Source organism: Tyto alba, unplaced genomic scaffold (assembly GCF_018691265.1).
Source record: "Tyto alba isolate M040663 unplaced genomic scaffold, T.alba_DEE_v4.0 Super-Scaffold_12, whole genome shotgun sequence".
Lineage (NCBI taxonomy): Eukaryota > Metazoa > Chordata > Aves > Strigiformes > Tytonidae > Tyto > Tyto alba.
The window spans coordinates 4,538,687-4,558,604 of NW_024881274.1; the positions used below are offsets into that span (position 1 = coordinate 4,538,687).

At 43.5% G+C, this 19,918-nt stretch overlaps 1 protein-coding gene and 1 long non-coding RNA gene across 3 annotated transcripts in view; one reads left to right on the forward strand and one right to left on the reverse strand.

Annotated features, from left to right (window-relative positions):
• Positions 1–1,024: 1,024 nt before the first annotated feature.
• Positions 1,025–5,892, reverse strand: LOC116959662. The gene is made up of 2 exons (XR_004405999.2): positions 5,413–5,892; positions 1,025–1,934 (listed from the first exon to the last, which is right to left on the reverse strand). It is a non-coding gene; the product is annotated as an uncharacterized LOC116959662 (long non-coding RNA).
• Positions 5,893–6,167: 275 nt separating this feature from the next.
• Positions 6,168–19,918, forward strand: part of ZNF652 (zinc finger protein 652) — a 28,307-nt gene continuing 14,556 nt past the window's right edge. The window contains exons 1-2 of one of the 2 annotated variants that reach the window (XM_032984985.2): positions 6,168–6,470; positions 6,987–7,153. The gene's annotated coding sequence lies outside the window, so the exon portion shown is untranslated. The remainder of the gene's footprint in view (positions 6,471–6,986; positions 7,154–19,918) is intronic. The other variant, XM_032984984.2, reaches the window with a different exon arrangement.

The following is a 19,918-nucleotide window of genomic DNA, read 5'->3' on the forward strand; positions in this document are numbered from 1 at the left end:
AATCTATGGGGAAGGGACATGGTAGAGCAGGCATCCAGTTCTTGATGAACACATCCCCAGACAGGAGCGGAACTAGAGAGGCTGGACTCAACTGCTGCTGCAAAAACAGCATTTGGGGTTCCCCACACTGGATCTGCACACAATGCTGATCTGGACCAAGTCAGAAACCTGCAGTGAGTTATCCTTGATCTCTGACAAGCCAAAGTTGTGCATGAGCATGAGAAATTGTGTCCCAAACTGAGCTGCAAAATGGCAGTGCAGATGCCAGTTGCAAGATGTGTTTGTGTCCCCCATGCTGGTAGGGGCAGCAAGGCAGGAAGGGCAGGAGGAGGCTAGGAAAGTGTGTGCAGGATGCCTCTGAAGCGGTACGTTAAAAATATTCAACAGAGGCAAGAACAGGAAGGAAGCAGGGGTTAAGCCTGAACAAGGTGAGTCTATCCCAGAGACATTAATTCAAACAAGAATTTCTTGGGTATGAGTCTTGCAGTGCCTCTTCTGCAAAGCTGGCAAAATACAGCTCTGCTTCCTCTGTCACAGCATTCTCCTCCCAAGCACAGCTTTCCACCGGTGCTTTTCAGACCCAGAGGGAAGTTTCTACACAAAAAGCTAGGCTGGAGGATTGGGTGTGAATGGAAAGGACTCTAGTTAAACCAGTCTGTTCCTCACCAGCCAAGATACACGGACCTTACTTGGGACCTTACTTGTACTGCTTCGGTAGGGGTTGGTGCTGATCTGAGCAGAGGTGCTCTTTAACACGGGAGCAGAAGTGTCTCTAACAGCCTGCTCTGGTGACATTTCCATTTAACAATTACCTCAGCACAAACTTTAGCACTTCCCTTATGTGGGCAGTCTGCTGGAGAGATCACTTGGATTACAGCGTAACACTAAAGCTGATTAAACAGACAACAAAGAGTAAAAGCCCAGTTCTGTCTCACTCCCATCCTGTTCTTGTCCAACTGCCATATCTCAGGATCTGTATTTTACTTTATTAAAAAAAAAAAAAAAAAAGGCACAAAACCAAGGCTCCCCAAGAGAACTTTTTATTATTTTTTTTGTGGCATGATTTTTATGCAGAGGCTGATGGCTCTGATAATAGTCATGCTACCACCCCACCCCCAGTATCCCAAAGTTAATAACCCACACATGGATCTACCAGGCTCTTCTGTATTATACAAGGCTGTTACTGCTGTCCTGTCCAGGCTGAGCTCAAGCCCTTAATGCACAAGGCCCTGTAAAACCATGGTGAAATGAGATAGCCATGCCGGGACCCTGAAGAGCTGCCCCTCAGCACGCAGGTGCTTGCACCATTAAAATCCTTGTCAGGGAGGGCCCGGTGTGTCTTTTCAGAAGGGCAGAGTTAAACCTACCGGTACCCGCAGTAGGTACTTCAGTCTGCAGTTCTGCCTCTCTGTTGTTTGTTGCATGTCAACTCTGCCTGTATCCTGCTGCTCCAAAGGTCTAATCTTGGGCACAAGGAGATGCTGGTGGATGTTAGCTTGGATGATACGTTATTTGGAGGCAGTTAATCTTTAATTGTGGCTTTACACTGAACTAGTAAAGGAGAAGGGAGAATGGGAACAGGAATTTCCTCTGCTTGAACTTCTACTTTGCTCTCATATAGTCTCAAAGTCCAGCACCTCTGCACTCAGTGGTGGTGGATCCCTCAGACAGTGCGGGGCTTCCTGTGACAAGAGCTAGCAGGAAAGACCCTTTGTTTTCCTTTTGCTTCCTTTCCCATTGCCTGCGAGGATCCCAAATCCTGCAGGACATAGCAGGATACCTAAGAGATAAAGCATTAATTTGAGAATCACCTGGTTTGTGCAGACTGGATCAGCAAGGCGTCAGTGCCCTGTCCATGCCTGTTTCTCTTCTCAGCCTTGGCTTGTTTTCCTAGTGGGCCAGGGCCTGTTCTCTGCAGGGTCCTTGGGCAGCACCTCAGGGAAGGAGAAAGAGTCCCCATTACAAGTGCATTCTCACAAGTGTCAAGTCATGCCCAGGTCAAGCTGTGCCCAAAACAGATCTGTTATGATTTGGAGGCCTCAGCAAAAGACCAATTATGTAGAGAAAGACTAGTGCTGTTCCCCTGGGCCCTGCTTAGTATCAGCCCTGTCACCGGCACCAACAAGCCACCTCTCACCATGGGAGGAGGCAGGGAGGACAGCAGGAAGGCAGCCCATCTCCCTGTTGGCTGTGGGAAGAAAAGGGCTAGAAGGGCTGGCTTGCTGGCAGCTGAGTTTCCTGAGAAATCATCACAAGTGCCCAGATGAAGCAGCGAGCCATCACTGCCTGGGTAAAGCCAAGAACTCTCATAAATTGGGCCCCATCTCCCAGCAGCACAGCTCACATGGGACTGCAGGCCCCAGACTGGGCTGACATCTCTCATACTAGAGGATTCCAGCCCCAGTTTGCTACCTGAAAGACATATAAAATAGCTAGAGCAGATGGCTCAGGGATTGCCCAAGAACACCCAACTTTGCAAACTCAAGAAGCTTGCCCACACCACATGAAAATTAACGGCTGATAAAAGCAGGGGTTTACCTCTGTTTGATTTTTCTCCTTCCCACACTATTCTGCAGCTGGTACTAGTGGTTATCCCCACCACAGAGCTCACTGCATCTCAACAATACTCTTGTTAAGTTCACTTTCTCAGCAAGTCTAGAATATCTTATCCTCTAGAAAAAACACAGGTGAGTAACACAGTGTTCTGCTGTATCTGCAGCCCTTGGCCCAACAAATTCTCATACTTTTATTGTACTTTTCACCCTGAAAGGTCCTAAGCTACTTAGCAGAAAAAAAGGCCTGGTTTCCAGGGAGGGACAATGTCACCTACTGTTGTATTGCTGCTACTTCTGGAGCGAGCTGAAACACTGCAGCAGTTTAGGGAGGAAATGAAGATATGCATCACCTGTCCCTCGCACCACATGCAATGAGGGGGATGCATAAAGGCATCTCCCACACTGATTATACTCTGGAGAAGAGGGAAATGCCAGAGAGAGGGGGCAAGGGAGCCACAGCGTATTACTAAGCAAGTAACAAGATGCAGAAAGTTGCCCCTAGAAGTTATACACCGGTGTGAAGGGAAAACAGAGATGACAGCAAGGAAATCAGAGGGCTGATAAGGATCTGTGGCTATGAGGCAGGTGTTTGCTAGGGAGCAGATCATGTGCAAGCAGAGATATGGGGTGGTTAGTGCATTTTGTTTGTTTCCCTTTACCTGGCTGACATGTCTTTTCATGTCAAAAGCTAGATCAAAGAGAGGGATGTAAATAGCTCTAACAGGCTTCCTTGTGGGAACAGGGCTAAGTACAACAGCCAACCTCTCAGCTGGATCTCTCCCTGGGAGCAGCATGAGGAGCTGTCACCCTCCATTAGCTAAACACCCAGGGAAGAAAGTGTGCGACTAGTGGGTGCCCTGGGCTTTTGGGAGCCAAACCAGGCAGCGAGGCTAGGAAGAATCACTCTCCTCTGCAGTTCTCTCTTCCCTAGGCCACCACTGATGCTGATGGGAGACAAGGAGGGCCATGAGGACAAGTGCTTTGGTTTCTTCACATCAGAAGCCCTTCAGAGTCCAGGGATATTTGCACTTGGCGCTTGCTTTATTTTTTTTAAAACTCTCCCTCTGCAGAGTCAAGGACTCCACTGAGAAAGAGGGACTTAACACTTCGTTTCAATCTCTGCATAGCTCTTATCTGGGAGGAGTAAAATCACCCTTGCTGACATATGTGAAGCTGAGGATGTAGAACACCTTCTTCAGGAAAGGCCCCTGCAATTCTTCAATAGCCATTTCAACGCAAGGGGACCTCGTGCTGCAGGCTCAGGGTACAGAAGCCAAGTTAGAAAACCACAGACTGCATCAGAGAAAAGGGAACAGCAAAACAGCCTGGGAGACCAAAAGCTCACCTCATGCTGGAGAGAGATATTATCAAAGCCCCAGCCTACTCATGTCCCATGGACACATGCAGTGGCTTCACATTTGTGGGTGTTGAAACAGTTGATGGCTTTACTTTTCATGTGTACTCCTTTGGACAAGAGCACCTACTGTTTTCCAACATCCCTTAGTTGTGCCTCTGATGAAATCCCACATGTGAAAGTGGGGCTCTGTCACTGTCTTGTTCATTCACTTTCCAAGAAAAAGGTCCCCAGCCCTTTCAAGGCAAGAAATTCTACTATATGGCATCCTTCACATGCACACAATTAACAAACAGTAGCACCACATCCCCTGACATCCTCTATTTTTCTCAAGAAGCTGCACTGCACAAGGGTGTTAGGCTAAAATGGAGCAGTGCCCATTCTCTCAAAACCCAGGGTCTCCCCTGGCTATCCCCTCCCTCTCCAGCTACACAGTCCCACCAGAGATGAGAACAGCCTGGGGCCTGTTCTGAACTGGGCCAGTTAGTAACAGCTCCCATGGGGCTGGTCAGAGTAAAGTGTGACATGCTCTGCTCCTTTCCCATGCCCACACATCAGGGGGTTGCTGGGGCAAGGAATAAAACTGGCAACATTGCTCTGATCCCACCAAGGAGCTTTCCCAGCCTACCCTGCCCCTTTTATTTGATTATAAACTTTAATTCTGAAAGCCCCAATCCTTGCTCTGCACAGGGAGCTCAAATCTGGGCTTTACGTTCAATAATCAAGAGCAGGTCTAATACACTGGCATGAAACACTGCATTTTAGAGGAGTGAGGGCATATAGATTTTTTTGCAGAACCTCAAATCAAGTGCCCTACACTGTTAAGTGGGGGACATTTGAAGCAAACAGCAAAAACCACAGGTAGAAAAGGGATTGCGGTCTATAAGATTTAAAAAAAGGGAACTACAGCAGGAACACAGGTCTGAGAGTAGACAAGAGGGAGCCAAAACTACAGGGCATAAGAGATTCCTGAAGTCCCTGGGAAGCAGCTAACACTACCAAAGGGGCTGGTGCCATTCCCCCTTTTCCTGTTTCTGCTACTCTCACTAACTCTTTTACCGCCGCCAAACCTAAACCACAGCAGTGCTCCTCCCTCCTACACAGCACTCAGCAGTGGTTTTCAGGGCTATGGAGTAAGCTTTGCAGCTTCCTGGGAGAAGTGGTTCTGCTGCAAAACGCTGTGCCAGCCTGGAAAACAGCAGCCCTGACCCTCCCCACATCCCTTCCTGAGTCCCATACCTGCCGCTAACAGGGAGCTCTACCAGCAAAAAGTATTTTTTTTACTTCTGGTCACATCTCCCTCATGCATCAGTCCTGGGCCCTGCAGGTGGGTGTAATCAAGAAACCACAGGCCAGAGTTAAGTAGTTATTAGTGTTTTAAGGAGAGATGAAGGTTTGAGTAAGTAGGAGATGGGGTTTGGCATAATAACAGAAGCGACCGACTCCTCTGGCTACTGTAAATTAGATTGGGCCTCACTGATAAGGCCTTTTTTAAGGTCTTACCTGTCTCCTGAGGGGCAGCTCTATCACCCTACACGACACACGACCCTTTCAAGGCGTCTCCCATCCCGTGGCCGCAGCCGCTGTGTGAAGCATTAACCCCACTTATCCGTGAGGACCAGGGCCCCGAAGCCTCACGCCGACCCGGCTCCCATCACGACGATTATTCTCCCAGCTGCCAGCGGCAGAGCTGCGACCGGCGGCCTTCACCAGAGCGACGGAGGCGAGGCGAGGCGTGGGCCGGGGTTAGCCGCAGCTCGGCGGAGCACTCGCCACAGCTTGCCCGGCTCAGCTGACTGCAATTAGGGCGGCCTTCCCTAATTACCTCAGCGGAGTAACGGTCGGCCCCACTGAGGGGAGCCGGCGCCTTCCCGCCGCGCGCCAGGCTACACGCGCGCGCCGCCTCACCTGAGCCCCGCGGGGCGCCGGCCCCCGCGCATGCGCAGACACCCCCCCCCGCGCCTCACCTGCGCTCCGCCGCAGCCCGAGGTGAACAGCGAAGGGGGGGGGGGGGGGGCAGCGAGGTAACAGCCCCATGGCGCATGCGCCCCCCGCCCCTCAGCCTATGGGTGTTCCGTGTGTGTGTGTATACCCCCCCACACACATACACCCCCCCCCCCACCCTCACTCCGCCCCGCGCGCGCGCGCTCCCCTGCCCGCGCACACGCGCGGCAATCCACCCTCCTTGCGCGCGCGCCCGCCCGCCCCGCGCCGGCGCGCGCCCGCGCGCGTGCGCGCGCGCGCGGCGGAGTCGCGAGACTGGCTGCGGCGGCCACGTAGCGCTGCGGCGGCGGCGGCGGCAGCTGAGGGGAGCGGGAGCCGGAGCCGTGTCCGCCGGCGGCCGCGGGGCCTGGGCCTCAGCCCGAGCCCGAGGCAGCGGCTACTCCGCGGCGGCGGCTGAGGGGGCCGAGCGGAGGGAGAGAGGGAGGGCCCCGGGCGCCCTGCCCTCCGCCCTCCCGCCTCGCCTCCTCCACCCGCCCTTCGCCGCCTCGCCTGTGCCCCCCTCCCCTCGCCGCCCGGCATGGAAGGCGGCGGGGGCGGCCCTGAGGGGATCGGCCTGGGTGAGTGTGGGCCGCCCGCTCGGCTGGGGATCCCCTTCCCCCTTCTCCTCGGGCCTGGCGGCAGCCGCCGAGCAGCGCTAGGCCCAGCCCGGGGGTGGGTGACGGAGGGAGCGGGGTAGAGCCGCCTCCCGGCCTGGAAGGGAGCGAGGAGGGGAGGAAGCGCCATGCCCGGCCCACAACCCCAGGGGGGGGAGCAGGGTGCGGGCAGGACACCCCCCTGGGCGGAGGGGTGCAGCCAGGGGAGCCCCCCGCGGGAGGAGGGGAGCGGGCGGGGGAGGAATGCTGCCGGAGGGTCGGGGGATCTGCCCTGGCTGCTGCACCCCGCTGCGAGGGGGCTGTGCCACCTGCCTGGGGGGGAGGGGAGGGAAGGTGAGTTGCACGAAGCAAGCCGGGGAGTGACGGGGGGGGGGGGGGGGGGGGCGGGCAAAAAAAAAACAAAAAAAAAAATCTTGCTGCATTTGGCTATGCTGGACTGCCTTTCCACACCTCTCTTCGCTTTCTGCCTTTGCTTTCCAGCCCCCTCCCGCGGAGCGGTGGCACGGAGGTGTGGGGGCCACTGGCAGCCCTCTCCTTCCTCCTTGTCACTTGCGAATTGTGCAGCCACGACGGTGCACGGTCCGCGATTGTTAGGAGGGAATGCGGTTCTTAAATGCCCTCGCTTCTGGGACTGGAGTTGTCATTGGGTAGGTGAGGAAATGAAATGTTACCTTTTACAATTGCGGGTTCTGGGTCTAGGCGTGTGAAAGGAAAAATCAGACGTAAAATCAGTTGTTCTCTCTCTTCCTCAGTCTTTTGCTTAGGTATCTTCCTCTTCTCTTTGCTCTCAGGACATAAGTTGTGGTATGTGCGCTCTAGGGTTTTGTTTTTTGTTTTGATTTTTAACTGCCATCTGTGCAACTTTCGGTCCTGTGGATGTCTTGGAACAGGTATTGTTAGAATGAAAAGATATGCTTCAGGATAGTGTATCTCTTTGGTCTTCATAGTATTATGTAAGTATCTTTAATCACAACTGAGTTTTGGCATCTTGTGCAGTAGAAGTGATTTAAGTCAAAGCGAGGGAAGTACAGCAGACATAAAGGATGTGAGGAATGTGCATTTTTATCTTTTCAGGGGATGACCTGAGCTGTATTGTTCTGGGAATGGCAACTGGCACATGCTTTGTTGACAGTGGTGTATGCGCGGTGAATCAAGAGACTGATGGTGGGGTATGTGTGTGCGCGCTGAATAAAGGAGATGTAATGTGCGAGCATTGATTTGTGAAGGATGGTCTGGTGCACCTTGATTTGCCACTGTGCTGATTGACTGCAGCTTGATTGTTCCTGTGCGGAAGTTGGGCACCTTTTCTTTTGAGTTATCTGGTGTGTATTAACAAAATGCATTTTATAGATACAGGACTGTGAATACTGGTGGTGTTAAAAGGGCTGTGGAGCTGCAAAATGTCATTTTAAAATGATCTAGTATTTTATGGTAACAGATCATTCATTTACATCCTTTACGTGGGTTTAGTGTTCTTATAGGTACCTATTTGAAACCCATTTATCTGTCTTTCTGCCTGAATGTAAGATGCATTTTTTTTCTGCTTTTAATCAAGCACTTGCAATATGGTTGCTGTGCTGAATGAATGAAGAGCCCCATCCCTGCCCCAGGCAGCCAACACTTAAATTTAGATGCTGATAATAAAGTTGAGATATAGAGTAAACACACAGAGTAAATGTGTAGTTGAGGCATAGAAATTTTGAACGCTTTTTCAGAGAGTATGTGTTTGAAAGAAAAGTGCAAAATCAGGAAGGGTTTTTATTTTTTCGAAGCAATTGCATTTAATAGGATGTCAGAGACTTTAAGATTTTATTTATAATGTTATCTAGTATTTGGTGACCAGTATTTCTAGCTACTTCAGATTTAGTTGGTGTAATTGAGATTTGGGAAGATCAGTAAATGTTTTGTGGCTTAGCATCTGTAATATTTGTAAAAAAACCTTAAAAATATTTACCTGATCAGAAGAGACTTTGGCATTATAGACTACAGTGAATTTGTTTTAAAGGGCTTAATGGATTATATTATTATTTCTTCTTATTTAATACTGATACAGGAAGCCTTTAACTGATGTTTTCTGGAGAGTAAGTTCTTCAGCAGTTTTGTACAAATGGTTAGGTATGTATAAAAGCTGTTTGTCAGGTTCTGTTGCAAGTGCAAGATACTGGGATGTTCTGTTTTAGCTTCTCTTTGCCAGAATGATAGCATGTCGACATTTCAGACTGAGAATTTCATCTAAAGGTGGAAAGTATATGTATAAGAAATTGCTTATAGACCAGACATAATATTTCTGGTGTCATACCACCTAGAGCATGAGATGTACAAGTATGAATGACTTGGGAAGAGTCCTTTGAGTTTGTCCAACTGCATTAAATAGATATTTTCAGTAAACAAGATCCCATCTTCCAGTGTTGGTATCCTGTGTTGTATCAGTGCCTAATGGAAGAATGGTGCACCAACAGCGTATCAGAGATAGGCACAGGTATATTTGAGGTGATTACAAAACTACATGTCATCAGTGACCTATTTCTCTGTGGCATGCTATAATATGCCTTATCAAAGAATAAATTTCTTTCTAACCCCACAAAAAAGAGAGACATAATCGGAAGGAAGTACCAACCAGTTGAGAAGATTGACATCTCTAACAACCTGATTCTGTGGGTTAATATTGTTTTAAAATATTTTATAGCCATTCTCTGGGTTAAATGCCTACAACACAGAACAGCTGATCTCTTAATGTATTCTGCTGTGAAACAGCTCTCTCCCTGTAAGGTTCAGATCTTGGCTTCTACATGGAAGATGACGTAAATTTTAAATAAAATAATTTTGTTTTTTAAAACAATATTATTTTACATTTTGCTAAATATGTGCTATATGTCTTTTCAGAACCTTATAATACCAAAGTTTGGGGTTTTTTCCCCCCACAATAGTTAGAAAAAATGTAGATTTTTATGTGGAGGTCATTTTATTATCATGAAGTTATACACCTTAAATATTAATGCAGTCAATGTGCAGATACTGTCTACTAGTTGACATCACTGTATAATGTCTTGAGCTTCCTTGAGCTGAGGAAGCATGGTTGAATTATTTCAGACAGTGTTTTCCAACAAGAATGTGTAGTTTGTAAGCTGTTCTTTCTGTGGATCTAAATGCCTAACTTCCAACTGTTGCCATTGTAAATGTGAGGCTTACATATTTTAAAAACTTCGCAGTAACTCCTTTATTATATCAAAATTCTAAATAACTAATCTCTTAACAGAAAAGGATGTTTTGTGTCGAAGTGACAAATTTTATGCCTTTAAGAACCTTTTAATAAAAATATTATTTGTTCTTGAAGTTGCAAACTGTTTAAACACATACCCTTATAAGCGACTAACTGTGAGTAAAATTATATACGATCTTGGGTCTCTGCAGAATCTTCATTTTCAGTATTTTGGAAAGTGGGTGGGGTTTGCTTATAACTCTTTAAGTAGGATTCAGGTAGCTCTCCTAACTAGTAAAAGCATAACAGACAGCCTCTCCTAGTTCAGTTGAAACATTCACTATAACCTAAACTTCTAGTATCTACTTTACAAATTACCTTTGCAAATGCTTAATTTTCCAGGTAATCTTAAATTGGTGATTTTTAGGTTGCTCCTTCCTCCTGAAAAACAATTGCATAGGGAGTGAAACTCTGGCAGTAGCTCTGGTGCCAGCAGCTTAAACTCATTAACACAAGCAGCTTGCATTAGTTTCCTTGACACTTTCAGACACCCTTCCCTGAGGAGGTTTCAGACTAGTAGTTTTCACTCAAGAGAAACATTTAGCTATGCTAAGCAACTACCAGCACTTTATGCTGTATTGCTCTCTTGTTTGTGTATTTTTAAGTTTTGAAATTTGATTCTTTCAGTGGAAATGTGATTTTAGGAATGTAATGTGAAAGGCGAGTGGGCTTGCTTGAAGATACATTACTGGAACTAGGACCCATATTAATATTTGAGACAAAACCTGTTAAGCCAATTTCGTTCTGTCCCAGGTAGTAAATACAACCGAACAGAAAGTTTTTCAGCTGGAATTTTGGAGGAATATTTGTGGTCCCACTGCAAAGACAGATGGCTTGGTAGGATAAGGTAGTAGAGCTTTTCCTTTTTTACAAGCAGAAAGTTTTATAGTTTAAAATTTACAGACAAGCATCCATTGATCCACATACCTTCTTTTATGGGAATGTTGTACACAAAAAGTTGCAAATATTTGAGTTGGAGCATAGCTGAATCTTGCAGGTGCAGAAAGCTTACTAGAACTTTGCTTTTCCTGTGGCTGACTAGTCTCATGGAAGACAGTAAAAATCTGTTCTGAACTCCACAGTTGCTTGCAGGTCATGCTTATTTAAGCCTTTTTAGTGCTTATGTGATGAAAAGGGAATTATGGTATGTGTCTTAATAGTGCTGTCTGAAGATAAATTACATACAGAGACAACTGTGAATTTTAATGGTAGAAGGTAGATTATTTCTAACGAAAAGCCCGATTGCTGTTAGCATCCAGTATCCTGACACATAGCAAGTACTGTCAACTAGCTGTGTCACTGTAATATTTTTGGATATTTGCTGAACAGGAGTATTTATGTTTTCTGATTGATGCAGATATTTTTTGCTACATGTGTTTTAAAGAAGAAGCTCTCCTTCCTGCTCATACTTCTGTAGGTTTTCTGGTTCTGTCCTAAAAACTTACAGTTTCATACAATGATGGGAGCGCTATCCTTAATTCCAGTAAATATCCCTTTTTTTCTTTTTCAGGCTAGCAAATTTGAGGTATTAATCACAGAAATGATGGGGTCACATACATTGCCATTCCTCAGTATATTTTGTATGCTTTCTTACTGTAGTAAATTATCCAAGTTCCCTGTTAAGTGACATGCACTGTGCTTGGATTTCCTGTGTTTTAACCGCATGTTGCTTTGAGGGACTTACGCTGGGATAGGTGTTTGATGCACTGTGACACCAGTAGGCTTGAGATTATGAAAATAGAAGTTGTGGTATATAGATGTGACTTCAGAAGTCTTTAGCAGGGACAGAAACATATCCTAATAAATCTTCAGCGCCTTTGTCATGTAATAGTAAAAATGGCTGCTGAGAATCCCTAGTTTGCTTTATTGTAGTGTGCATGTCTTGAATCATTCATTTCACACTTAGTAGCTGCAGTACAAAATCTATTAGAGTGAAATGCCATGCTGACTGCAGTTTAAAGGTCTGAAAAAAAATGTCCTGAATGTAATTGCAACTTTTTGAAAGGCAGCCTTGTATTAACACATACCCAGTTGGACTTTTCCTCTTTCACTTGTACCTTTCCAAATTCATTCCAGTACTTCTGTTTTCCTATTTGGTGTCCCCTCACCTTAATCTATTGTAGTGTTTTCTGCTGCCTTTTTTTAAACTTGTTTCCTAAACTAGTCTGTTTTCTTTTCCCTCTTTTAGATTTTCAGACCTTTTCCTCTAACCTGCAGATTTCTTGATGAAGGATCCCACCTTCTACTTATCTTTGGTAAATTACCTAGCCCGCTTATGGTGCTATGAAATAATTTAAAATAATCTCTCCTGTACACAACTAACTTCTGTCATCCTACACTCCAAGCACTTTAGATTCAGACAATATGATGAAGTTAGTAATCCTTGCTGTCAGTGCACACTTTTTCTTTTATCACCCTCCCTTTGCACAAATAACCCAAACCTTACTGAGATGCTATTCCCTGTCCTGCTTAGGAAGCTAAATAACTGTTGTTCCTTTCTGCCAAGAGGGAAAAGAAAAGTTTGGGTTTGGTTTTTTTTTTGTTGTTGTTGTTTGTTTGTTTGTTTGGGGTTTTTTGTTTGTGTTTTGTTTGTTTGTTGGTTGGTTTGGTTTTTTGTTTTTGTTTGTTTGTTTTTTTCCCAAGTGTTGTACCTCTCATCTGGCTTGCTGTAAAGACAGCATCTCGTTGCTGAGATTTGGAATTTGTGTGCCACTAAGGGGGTTTCCTGAGGTGGTTTCTGTGATACGTGATTCAGACCTTTGCCAAGATGTGGATCTGACTTGAAGCCTGTTACTCTGCTACTGTTCTTAAAGATAGATCTGTGGGTTTAGATTATAACATGTCAGTAAGGAGAGAAAACCCATATCTCAGAATATTTTCATAAGCATTAGGAAGTTATTTTTAAATGAAAGCATAAGCTATGCAAAGGCTGAAGTCATATGAGAAAAATTCCTGTTTGCTACAGGTTCTTGAAAGCATAGTTATTTTTCTAACTTCAATTCTTAAGCATTATCCTCAGATTTTTTTCCACAGACTTGTTATTGTGCTTCTGGTTCTCTTACCTTGGTATTTTATGGAAGGTGAAAGTCAAGGTGGCATCTGTAGAACAAACTGATTATTTCAGGAAACAAAATCTTGTAATGGAAGGTAATATTCATGAAATTGCACAGTGAGCTCGTTCAGAGAACTGATCCAGCTGAAAATTTATCCCAAGGAATGGTTATTTTCCAGGCAGACTGATTTCCCAAGGCACCCTGCCTTGCAACCATAAGAATGCTGGTATTGGCATATAAATAGGGAAAGAGTGTACTGCCTCCTTTGGCAGCCACACAGACTTAGATCAGATTAAAATGAACAAGTAACTTTGGTCGTAACTGATAATTGTCCTGACTTTCCCCAGAAGGAAATTTAAATACAAAGTGGTCATGAGATGTCTACAGCTGCATAACGAATTAGAGGAAAAACTGGGAATAAAATCCACTTTATCAGTGGGAAGAGTATTTATGCTTGAGAATTGCAACTGTAAAATATGTGAGGGTTAAAATGAACTGCTGCGGTGGTACAGTGTCTGTTCTGATCACACACAGACTTGCTGAACAGCTTCATATCCCCATGTCTAACTGGTAACCTCAGGGAGAGCGCTGAATGTAGTTTCTACTTGCAGAGGTAGCACATCTGCGAATAGGACTTCTGTCGAAGTGTTGTTACTTGGTTAGCATTTCTTGGAAGCTGATAAGTTTGTGTATTGTTAAATTATGTAAGTATTAGAAAAGCAAGACCCTCTGTTTTTTCCAGATGTACCCACTGTGCATCTAAAACTAGTTTCATAAGATTCAGTAGCTCAAAACAAGACAGGAATTGGTGGTGGAAGATAACCATACCAAATGGTTATTTGGGGTTTACAGGAGCGTTGTGACATTGTGCAAGAAGAAACACAATGGTATAGTTTTGGTATTGACACATTAAGACTTTGTCAACACTACATAAACTTCTACTGGTGATTTGTTCTTGCATGAACACGTATCATCTTTGTATTAACCACAAGGTTAGCCGGGCTTGATCTTAGTAGCGTTTGGTGATTTGGTAGTTAAAATGCTGCTTGAAGTTATAAAACTGAAACTCTACAGGTGAATGCAGGTGTGTTTTGGTGGGCAGTTTGAAAGGTGGAGATACTAAAAGAGAAACTCAGGTAAAGAAAAGAAGGCAAAGCTCTTTGAGCTAATTCTCCATCAGCACAGCTTTTAACAGTATTTATGCAGCTTTTACCAGAGAGAGGTGAGTCATGCTCCTAGCTAGTGCATCTGCCACTGTACAGGGGACAGTTGTGCAGCTGCTGCGAGCTTTTTTGTTGCTATGGTGGTTTTTACAAACTTGTTGCTGGTTTCAAAGGCAAAATTATCTAGTGTGTAAAGAGCTCTAAATGAAAAATGGAGAGGATTTTAAACCTATCCGTAAGCACATTCCAATGATGTGAGAAGAACAAACTATTTTGGAGAGATCAAATTCACACTTCACGAAGCCAAAGAAGATTTTGCTATTTAAATTTTCTTTTTTCTACTACATACCACTCTTAGCAAAGTTCCAAAATATTGAGCAGGTTTTTTTAAGATAAACTGGTAGACTGGAAATGAATCTAAGTGTTTTTTAAAAACTACATTAAACTGACTGAGGGACTCTGTAAAGTGTGTGTGTGTAACAGCGTGATCTCAGCTCAGATGAGATTATTTTAAACATTCCGTTATTACAGTGCAAAAGATAAATGGTACAGGAGCACATTATGTGCTGTGATGTGTAGTACAGGCTGGTCAGCAAAAAGCTATAAGCAAATAAGTGAACCTGTCTGTGGGTTTTCTTAAACTGAACCCTTCTGTAAAAAATACAAAACTTCATTGTTACCTCCACTCTGTATATTGCAGAGGTCTCCTTTAGGACTTGGTAGGAGAGGAGGTAAGTCTATTCTGGATATAAAATTTTATTATTTCTTGCCAAGCTAGTGCTGTCAGCTTAAACCAAGGAAAAACACCTTTCCTCTGGAATAAATGCCCAGGTGGAAGTTATACCTGTCAGTTTTACTTTGTGGACAGACCATTTACAGACGTTTTTTTGAGCTCTTTCAATTGATTCCATCTACATATTCAAAGGCACAGATACACATCTAATGCTTCTTTCTCCACTCCTCCCTGGGAGGAAAAATGCTAACTTTGGGAAACAGAAGTACAGAACTTGATGATAGATTTCCTTTTCGTATTCACGTGGCCTTGTGTGTAGCCTATATTGTCTGAACAATCCTTTGCAATCTTAGAATAAGTTAATGATGTTTGGTAAGAATAGTCATCACTGGCATCTATTAATGGATGGTTTATAAAATCTTAACAGTTTTTACTAGTCTTCAAGATACATGAGCAGACAGTGATGAAAGCATGAGCTTTTAAAGCAAAAAGGAATCTTGCCACTGAACAAGAAGAAAACTAGGCACTAAGATGTGATTTGGAACAAAGAGTAGGCTAATGGGAGAAACGAAGGCCCTGCAGTGGGTAGTTTTGAACTTCTGGCACATATTTTGATGAGTATACAGATTTGAAGGGACAGATAATATGCTGATGTGGTCAGATAAAGCTTTTTTTGCTTCATATGTGTGTATATATACAAGTCATCAAACGATTTATCAAGTTATCAGAAAATTACAGAAAAGTAGTGTGAAAGGTGTATACATGTGAATGGCTACTGTTGAGGGGTAACTACCTGGTTTTATTTTAATCTTGCTTTCATTTTTTTGCATTGAAAGATACAGATGCGACACAACAATGGATTTGAATATGAGGAAGTTTCTTATTCAGTCACAGGTGTTTAATTTTTATATTTTTAAGGTAGTAGGAAGGGCTTAGACTTCTAATTAGAGTGTATATTGTGGTGTACTAGAACTTCTTTCGAGATGGTTTTGCCTAGTGAAAGAAAAATATTGAGATTTATGGCTGTCATATCTACAACTAGTTCATAGCCAATAGAAAGCCTTCAGCTTATTGCAAAAGCTGAGGGATTATAATGCTGCTGAATTCTGAAATGGCAACCTCTTAAACTATTTTCTGTGGAGATAATGCTTGAAAAAATTCCAGATTCACAGTTCTGGAAATCACTGGTTTGAAAGCCTTTGTCCCTCAAACCAGATTCTGGATACAGCCAAATAATTCATCTTAAGAAATGGAAAAAGCCTGAAGGTTTTTTTTATCGTAGTTTTTATGTTTTAGCTGCAGGACATTATATAAGGCATTTTTCTGGAATTGGAAATATGTTCTGCTTCATTTTCCATTAGACTGTTAAATACTTACAGGCAAATAGCCAGCTCCATACAGTGAAAATATGTTGCCTGCTGAGTTAGCAAGATACCTATCATAGATTATTTTAGGAATGGTCGAAAAAAAATAACTGGAAGATGGGACAGTCTAGATGCTGTACTGCATCTTCAGTCTTCCATATACCATGCTGTCGAACATACTTCTGCCCAGACCTTTATTTTGAGAACTGGACAGTATTTATTCACTCTCCAGTCTTTTGTTTCCCTGCCAAGACTCCCTGCAATACTTTCAGTTGTTGCCAGAGTTGTTGGTTTTTTATGATGTGCGTGTCGGTTTGCTTAGTTGTACCAAGACTAATCCATTTGAGACAGAGATGCCCAAATATGCGGCATAGCTTTAATTTTACCAAAATTCAAGCCACAGTGCCACACACCATTTTATGTCTGATCTTTTATACGAGTCGATGGGAAGATCTATTTCAGGCGAATTTTGATCTTGGAGTGAAAAGAAGAAAGTTACGATTTTCTGTTTTTCACAGAACAGTCCCAGGAATGTGAATGCTGTTTCCAAATATCCTCTGGATATGTTACACTGTATTCTCGAAGTCTGTGTCAGCTACACAGAATTGTCCTGATACAGACAGGATTACTCTTTCCTCCTTTTCTTTGTAGCTCTAATAAGCGTGAACCCATTACAGATACCATCTCTTAGGTGGGTGTTAAAAGCTGTCCCTTAACGTTTCGGAGATGACAGAATAGATCGTTAGTTGCAGTCAAGTCTTTTTATTTTGCATTTACATGGGCAAAGGCAGGCTTGAGTATTTACCCATAGAAATGCAAAAACTGAGGATGTGCTGACTGGCTCTGTCTTGAGATAAAGCTTACCACTTAACATATTTTCAGGTTTTTGCATATAAAGCAGCTGAGATGCACAAGAAAGGAGTGATTGTACAATGATATAAATAATTCCCTCTTGTGTTATAGTCCTGATTACTATCCGCTGACATGATGTAACTTGTACCAGATGTGTTTTCCCAGTAACTGGGAATTGCTGTGCCTGTGCACTATTCTGTTTCATGCACCTGTTCTTCAAACTGTGCAAGTATATTGAAACTATTTTTTTCATGTGCTCTGAAGTATTGCTAATGTATTGAACTGTAGGAGACTGGATCGTTTGAGTCAAACACTTTGTATTTCACATTGCAATCTCTAGGCATGTCTTGCTAATATGCTATTCACATTAGCTAAGAATTTCATAGAGCAGAGTTGTGAGAAGGCATTCCTGGTTTGTTATCTTAGGAAATACACTGCAGAACTTTGCACTGGGCAGTATACTTAAAGCTAAGGTGTATCTGTGCAATGAAAATTAGATATTTTTTTTTTCTGATGCATTTTCTTGTGTTTCTGTTCTGTCTGCTGACTTGAAAATGATTAATGGATAACACTGATTAATATTAACAGAAACTAAGTGAAAAATCACACTCTTGTTTACCTGTACATTTATACTTACCAGAATTCACTTATCAGCCTTTCAAAATAAACACGTGCCAGTTTATCATAGTTGTAATACTTCTGGATCCAAATAATGTGACTAGTAAGTGTGAAAGCATTTTAACTTAAAATGATACTGCCGTTTTGAAAGGGTTGAGCTACACTTGCATTCTGAATTCACACAGGTTTTAGCTGTACTAGAAATTTCTACCTGATGAGTAAAAAGGAAGCAGGGAAGCTGGAGCTCCAGTTTTGGTTAGAAATTTGGGTGGCAGCCAGACTGTAACATGTCCCATCTTTGAGTTAATGTTGGAGCTGTATATAATTAATCCTCCTAACCTGCAACCACTGTCTTATTCCTGTTCTTAGTGAAGTTTCTTCAGCAACTACTTGGACTAGTTTAAAATTGGTGCATTATCTTAAATAATGTAAACTATTTATTTATGCACATGGTTGTTTCACCACTTGTAAACTGCCTGCAAATCTGGTTGCCGCAGGACTTAATGGAACTGCTGGATTGTAACTTCCAACCAAAAGGCATCTGGGATCCTTAAAAACCTCAGATTGTTGATGCATATGCAAAGTAGCATTGCCTTTAATTATAACAGGGTTATAATTTTTTTCTTAACTTTTACTTTCTCGAACTGTAGTTTGAGAGAAGTCTTGTTTTATGGAAAAGAAAAATTAAAATTTCAAGGTACTCAAACTTTCTCATTGAACTTGGTTTGTGATGGTCTGTATACCTAAATGGCAGAGTGGAAAACCTATTCATGCCCCACAATGCCTCCTGATTGTATCCTTCAAAAAGCTGCTGTTACACTGAGATCGGTCTGCTTTTAAACTGAAAAGGGGAAGAAAAAGAAGTATTGGGGGTTGTCTCATGTGAACGTAGAGGTTTTGTGTTGTAAAGGAAGTGTGCAAATTATTTGTGATGCTTGTATAAGGTGTGTGGTATTTCAGTGCTGCAGTGTTAGCTGTGGCTCAGATTCCCCCACGTGTTAGGTGCTGTATACTTTTGGAGGAATAATTTTGTCTTGGTGTCTTGTGAGCTATATTAAGGTTGCGAGCACTTCTACTGTACCAAGCTGGAAGTGAAATCTGGAACAAGTGTCTAGTAAACAGAAACAAAAAATATTCTGTACCTGTGTCAAAAGGCTGTGTTATAACAGAGAAAGAACATAATGGACGGCTAATAAAGGAATGGCATTTTTAATGTTCGACATTGACTACTGCAATCTCTTTTTTCATAGTATTAACTCTTCATGCAAGAAGTAGGTGAGCTGCAGGAAAGCCCCAAGCTCTTACTCTTCCCCCTCTTTTTCCTTATGGTATGTGTAAAACTTTCTGTGGCAAATGCCACTGATTTGTGAATTGTGGCATGGGTATTTTTTTAAAGGAATTTTTTGGTCCCTGTGCCTATCTGGGAAGAGTGAGGGGAACTTCCAGATGTTGACTAATTAATAGATCGATACAGTGCTGTCTTTGTGTCTATAGACAAATCACCCTTGTGCCTGCGATGCTTTGAGACTTGCCAACCTGCAGCAAAGTGAATTAGACCAGCTCTCAATTTTCAGAGCTAATATTGGTAACGTTGTGGGCTGCAATTAAACTGGTTAAAAATAAAGAATAAAAAAAAAAAAATTAGGCTACTGTCACATTGACCAGGAGTGGCAGGGTCATCGCTGGTTGTGGGGTGCCCTGAAGTGCCTCTTCTGTGCTTTTATGGGAGCCACCAGAAACATCCAGGCAGAAAGAATGAGCAGTTAAGTGTACATCTGTGGAGCTGGCAGCCTGCTTGCCATCGAAGGCAAACAGCTGTAGGCCATGCAGGGGTCAGGGGCTCACAGCGAGCCTTGATAGGCAGGAATGACTGGGCAGCCTCTTCACTTACTACAAACGCTGGAAGAAGCAGTGTTTTTCTTTACATCAGTGTCTGCTTCTGGTGGATGCTTGCCAGAAGTCAAATCGTACGTCCTTGGCACAGGTTAGACGATAATATGAGATAGCCAGACTGTCAAGCTGGTCCCTTTCTGAGGGCAAACTAAGGACATGTAATGTAAAGTCGTTAACCTCGGAGTGTGTTGCTCTTGGTCTGTGCTGATTTCAAGGCATCTGTTGAGCCAGAGTTGGGGCAGGTAGTTGTGCTAGCGCTCTCTGCTATAAATTGTTCTAATTTTAGTACAGATAATGTGAAGAAATGTGGTTTTTCTTTAGAAGTAGCGAAAGCATTGTAAGAAGTGTTGCTCCCACATACACATGCTTCTTCCTCCTACACGTTTGTCTGCAAGTTATTTGTACTTTTTTCTGGGTTTGAGCCTTTAATATTCGTAGGCTTGCAAACCTTTCTTGTATGAGCTTTGGTTGCTAAGT